This window comes from Humulus lupulus, chromosome 3 (genome assembly GCF_963169125.1).
Source record: "Humulus lupulus chromosome 3, drHumLupu1.1, whole genome shotgun sequence".
NCBI lineage: Eukaryota > Viridiplantae > Streptophyta > Magnoliopsida > Rosales > Cannabaceae > Humulus > Humulus lupulus.
In genome coordinates, this window is record NC_084795.1 from 277288944 (window position 1) to 277295508 (window position 6565).

Below are 6565 nucleotides of genomic sequence, written 5' to 3' on the forward strand. Positions count from 1 at the left end.
ATATATATAATGGAAAAAATTATATGGTTTTATATATACGATGAATTGTATATATATGTGTATATATATTATTAACTTAAATATGATTAAAAAAATATAGCAATAAAAATATCCCATAATTAAAAAAAATCAATATTGAAATTTTATATCAAGTATATGGTATATTTTAATAAAATTAGAAAAATATGGGAAAAAATCCCATAAAAATGTAAATAAATAAATTATACCATACAAAACTTAAAGGAAAAAAAAAGTCAAATTTATCAAAGTTTTACAAAAAAATCTCATATTCCATGTAATTTCTTCAAAATATATATAGTTTCTAAATTTATGGAAAAAATAATAATTATATAAAATATGGTAAGTTTTGAAAAAAAAAAGAAGTTTAAAATATAGTAATTTCATAAAATATTAAAAATAAATTACCATAGGCTTAATTAGACAATTGTCTCTTATTTTATGTTCTCTTCCTCCTGATATCTCTCTCTCTCTTCTCATTTATTTTTTTCTTCTCCCCATTCAGTGTCCATAACCTCCATCGCTGCCCCCAACGATGACGTCGCCCAGGTTCTTCTTATTCTTCTTCTTCTTTGTTATACCCAGATTTCGAGCCATAGTAAATATGACCTCGAAAGCTGAGTTCGCAACAAATGGTCTCGTGAGGATTAGTGATCAAGGGTTGTAAGTCGAGCCTGCAAAGTATGATGTATGATTTCGAATGCGGTGATCTCGAAATGACCTCGATCTCGAAAGGTAGCTCCGAGAACACCTTCATCTTCAGGAACTTCGGAGCATGGTTCTTGAGCTCGATGTCCCATCTCGAAAGAAACGTTAGCTCGGTAGATGTCAGTGGCTCGCACAATGACATGAGACCAGAAATGCTGGAGACTTGAAGATACGCCATAACCACCTTGAGTATCTACAAGTGTAATAACCATGAGATGTAGTCCTCATTAATTGATGTAAATCCCCAAGAATTGTGGGATATTATTTAATACAGTTATACGCCCCCTGATCTTTGGGGGACGTTTCCTTTAATATCTGATTATTGGCATTTAAAGCCATTTATTTGTATTCACAAAAGAGTAACTACCCAAAATATGTGGGATAGTATTCTGCATCCTTCTCTATAAATAGAGAAGGCATGCACCATTGTAAGGGAGGGAAATCCTGATTCTTGAGAGAAAACTCTGGAGAATTCTTGCTAAAGAATTGTTTAGAGAGAATCTTGAGATTAATAACAGAGACTCGTGGACTAGGCAGATTTAACTGCTGAACCACGTAAAAAACCGTGTTTGATTCGTTTGTTTATTTTTGGCCATTGTCTTATATTGTTTACGTGCTCTATTCTTTTATCTGTTGACGAAAAACGGCGTCAACAGTTTGGTGCTTTCATTGAGAGCCTTAAGCATTCATCCCTGAGAGATTCATGGCTGCAAACAATCAGAACACTCCTGAAGAAAATTACCCAAGGCGTCCTGGAAAACAACCAATGGAGAACCCGGACGCTGATGAGAGGAGTGGGTCCTCCGATTCCCGGGGGCCACCTTCACAACCAAGGGATGAGGACATGTACTATAACCCTGAACGTTATGTCCCTATTGTAGAATTGGAGAATCGGCAGCTGAAACAGTTGTTGGCAGAAGCCAACAAACGTAACGAGGAGTTGACTAGGATAGCCGCAGAGGCGCAAGTGGCTCAGCCCCCGCCTCCGCGCGAAGACCAAGTCCCTCCTCCAAGGGACGTGCACGTTCCTCCCCGGAGGCCCCGTGGACGTCCACGAAAAAATGCTGCCACAAGGAGGCCGGCACAACCTCCAACACCAGCAGAGCCATCCGCCGCTTCTAGGCCTCAGAGGAATACCCGGGCTCGGGTCCCGCCTAATACACCTGCGGAAGCACCTGCAGGAACTGAGAATAACCGAGCTCCTACCGAGGCTCGGACTCAGGTTCCTGGTAGTGCACCGAACGCAACTGGCCCATCTCGGGCAAATTCTGGGCCCTCTAGGCCGAAACAAGGAAGACAACCACCGTCACCTATACGGTTCCCACCGTCTCCCATAAGATATCCTTCACCTCCCCGAAGAAACGCTCAACCTGTTCAAAATCAGGGTCAAGGGCGTACGGGGGATGGGCAAGGACACAGGGAGACTTTCCAGGAGCGGAGAGGCGCACAATCTGAGAGAAGTCAGACGTCTCGGTCTCGCACTGCGGAGACAAGGCGACATAGAAAGGATTCACCACGAAATGACCGATCAATAAGTTTCACCAGTGACGAGTCCGGAGAAATCAGGTCCGTCAGTAAACGCGACCGAGGTCGTAAAAATACTGGAAGCCGCAAGAACCATCTCGACCTGCGGAATCATCTGAATCAGAGCAGGGGGAAGGGAGATTAGACGAATCCGGACCTAAGGAATCACCTAAATGGGCGTAGAGATCCCTCACGGAGACGCGAGCCTGGGATCGCGATTAATGATCGGCAATTCCAGACACCGCATAAGGACCCAGTACAAGAAAGGATTGATCAGCTCGAAAAAGCCTTTAGGCTTTTGAAGAATGAACGAGGGAACGGTCGATATGAGGACTCTAATGAGGAGCTCGAGCCGTTTGCTCCCAATATTTCTAACACTCAGTTCCCTCAAGGGTTCCGGATTCCTCACGTCCCAGCGTTTGAAGGAAAAACCGACCCATGCAGCCACCTGAGTACATTTAACACTATCATGAGAGCTAGTAACGTGGGTTACGAGCTCAGATGCATGTTGTTTCCGACATCATTGGCCGGACCTGCCAAGAGTTGGTTCGAGAAGTACAAGAGACATTCTATAACTTCGTGGGATCAATTGTCTAGAGACTTCAAGAAGCAGTTCCGAGCTATGATGGGAGTCAGACCCGAAGCATCCACTTTGACTAACGTCCGACAACAACCGGGCGAAACACTGAAGAGCTACCTGACAAGATTTAATCTAGAGGTCGCCCGGGCTCGAGATGTGGATGACAGTGGACACCTAATGGCTATCCGAGCTGGTGTTTTACCCGGGAGTGCCCTTTGGGATGACATGCAAGGGAAACCGGTGAGGTCGATAACCGAGTTTAACAGACGGGCGCAGAGATTTGTCAATGTAGAGGAGGCGAGGTCAACGCTCAAAGCGACTTCGCAGACCGAAACTACAACGATAAACATTAACTCCGCCTCAACCTCGGCTGACCCAGCAGCTTCACAGCCTACCTCGGAGAATCACTCCAAGAGGAAAGAGAGCAAGGGAAATAACCCCGAGGCTGATGGAGGAAAGAAGAAAAAAGGAGAAAGGTATTTCTCCGTATATAAAGTGCACACCGAGCTCAACGAGTCTCGGGAAAACATATACCTGGCTAATGAAAACCAGGTCCCCTTCAGGCGTCCGGACCCTATGAGGAATCAAAAGTCCAAGAGGGATTCCAGCAAGTATTGTCGATTTCATAGGGACACCGGACACACAACTGACGAGTGCCGACAGCTGAAGGACGAGATCGAAAGGTTGATCTCGAGAGGTTATTTCTGGCAGTATGTCAAAAACCAGAATACTGGACAGGCTACTGCCAGCCAGAGAGTAGCCGCGCTTCCGGCAGCACAGAATAATAACTCCCGATCTCGGGATGAAGACAGGCCTCCGCCGATAGATGGAGAGGACGTAATAACCATCTCGGGAGGTCCTCATCTCGCAGGAGGAGGCAGAAATGCTCAAAAACGATATGTGAATGAGCTGAAGACGGGGGACGGGTCTCCTTATGAACCCGAACCAAGGGCACCAAAAAGCCAAAGGGTTGAGACTCAGCCTATAACCTTCACCGAGGAGGATGCCTCCCATGTCCAGTTCCCTCATCATGATCCACTCTTCATCACCCTACAGCTTGCCAACAAAAGAGTGCGCCGAGTTCTCATAGACAATGGGAGCTCAGTTAACATTCTTTATAAAGCAACACTAGAAAAAATGGGACTCTCCCTTCGAGACCTGAAGGCTTGTGCAACCACGTTGTACGGCTTTTCTGGAGAAGGAACCGCCTGTATGGGGTTCATCTAACTCCCTGTGACCTTGGGAGACTATCCAGTCTCGGTGACCAAGATGATGGAGTTCGTGGTAGTAGAGTTACCATCTGCCTACAATGTATTGCTCGGGAGACCCGCCATGGTCGGGCTGGGGGCAGTTTCATCTGTAAGGCATCTAGCCCTTAAGTTCCCAACTCCAAGCGGAGTTGGAACATTGAAGGGAGATCAATTGGCAGGAAGGGAGTGCTACAACATTTCCTTAAGGGGAAAGAAACAAACGAGCGCGCAAGCACTCGTTGTCATACAGAATAAAGATGGGACAGTTTTAGAAATTGATGAGGAGATCGATCCGAGGATTGAGGAGAAGGTTGACCTCCAACCTTTGGAAGAGCTCGAAGAGGTTCAGCTCGAGGAAGCTGATCCCTCAAAGAAAGTGAAGGTCGGGAAACACCTCCAAGACGAATCAAAATAGCAATTAATTTGCTTTCTGAAGAAAAACCAGGATGTCTTCGCGTGGTCACACTCTGACATGGTGGGAATAAGTCCTAATGTAGCGAGCCACGCATTGAATATAAACAAAAGCTTTCCCCCGAAGCAGCAAAAGCGAAGGCAGCTGGATGAAGACAGAAAGAAAGCACTAAAGGAGGAGGTGGACAGGCTGAAAGCAAATAATTTCATAAGGGACGCTTTTTACCCGGACTAGGTGGCCAATCCAGTGTTAGTCCCGAAACCCAATGGGACGTGGAGAACGTGCATTGACTACTCAGACCTCAACAAGGCCTGCCCGAAAGACTGTTTTCCCCTGCCGAGAATTGACCAGCTCGTAGACGCCACGGCGGGGCATGGTCTGATGTCGTTCATGGATGCTTATTCTGGATATAACCAGATTCCCATGCATGCCCCCGACCAAGAGCATACGAGCTTCATCACAGACAAGGGGCTCTACTACTACAATGTCATGCCATTCGGACTCAAGAATGCCGGAGCCACGTACCAGCGGCTCGTAAACATGATGTTCTCAGAGCAAATAGGGAACAACATGGAAGTTTATGTTGATGACATGCTTGTAAAGTCTCAACTTAACAAAAACCATGTTGATGACCTCGAAGAGTGCTTTGGCGTGCTCAGAAAGTACAACATGAAGTTGAATCCTCAGAAGTGCACTTTTGGGGTGTCTTCAGGGAAATTTCTGGGTTTCATTGTCAACTCTCGTGGAATCGAGGCTAATCCCGATAAAATAAAGGCCCTGATCGATATGCCTTCACCTTGGAAGCATAAAGATGTTCAAAGCTTGACTGGCAGGATGGCAGCTCTGGGCAGGTTCATTTCGAAGTCAACGGACCGCGGTCTCCCATTCTTCAACTTATTGAAAGGAAGTAAAAAGTTCGAATGGACAGATGAGTGCGAACTAGCCTTTCAGGAGCTCAAAAGGCACTTAGCCGAACCACCCATCCTATCGAAGCCTGAGACGGGAGAAGTACTGTTTCTATACCTCTCAACAACTGAACACGCGATAAGCGCGGTGCTAGTTCGAGAAGAAGAGAGAATACAGAAACCCGTCTACTACATCAGTAAAAGATTACTGGGGGCAGAGTCAAGATATCCACTGATGGAGAAGCTCGCCCTCAGCCTAATCCACTCATCTCGCAAGCTCCGCCCTTACTTCCAAGCACATCCTATCCATGTACTAACAGATCAAACACTAAGGCAAGTCTTGTCCAAACCAGAGGCGTCTGGTCGACTCCTTAAATGGGCTGTTGAGCTCGGACATTTCGAGATCACCTACCATCCGAGAACAACCATTAAGGCGCAAGCGTTGGCGGATTTTATAGTGGAGTGCACCGGTACAGCCGACGACGAGGTAACAACCACGGCCCACGAGCTGTGGAAACTTTACGTCGACGGGTCGTCAAATGAAAATGGAGCAGGGGCAGGAGTTATTCTGATCACTCCTGCAGGGAGCAAATTTCACTCTGCTTTAAAGTTCGGCTTTAAAGCATCTAATAATGAAGCTGAGTATGAGGCTTTACTTGCGGGACTGCGAATAGCAAAGGAGCTCAAGGCCAAAGCTATACATTGTTACAGCGACTCCCAGCTCGTGGTAAATCAAATCTTGGGAGAATACCAGGCTCGTGGCACAAAAATTGCAGCTTATCTGGAGAAGGCAAAATCCGCATTGGAGTTTTTCGAGTTTTATGCGATCGAACAGGTTCCCCGAGAACAAAACTCAAATGCAGATGCCTTAGCTCGGCTCGCCACTTCCACCGAAAATGAGGAGCTGAATGTTGTACCCGTAGAACACCTGTCAGCACCCAGCATTACTGAGCCAGACAAGGAAGATGTGTGCATGATCGAGACAGAACCGACCTGGATGAGCCCGATCGTTGAATACCTCGAAAATGGAATTCTTCCAAAAGATCAAAATCAGGCTCGGAAACTAATGTATCAACTTCCTCGTTACACCATCCTGGATGGAAGGCTATACAGAAGAGGGTATTCCATGCCATTGCTCAGATGTGTGACTCCCCCCGAAGCAAAGAAG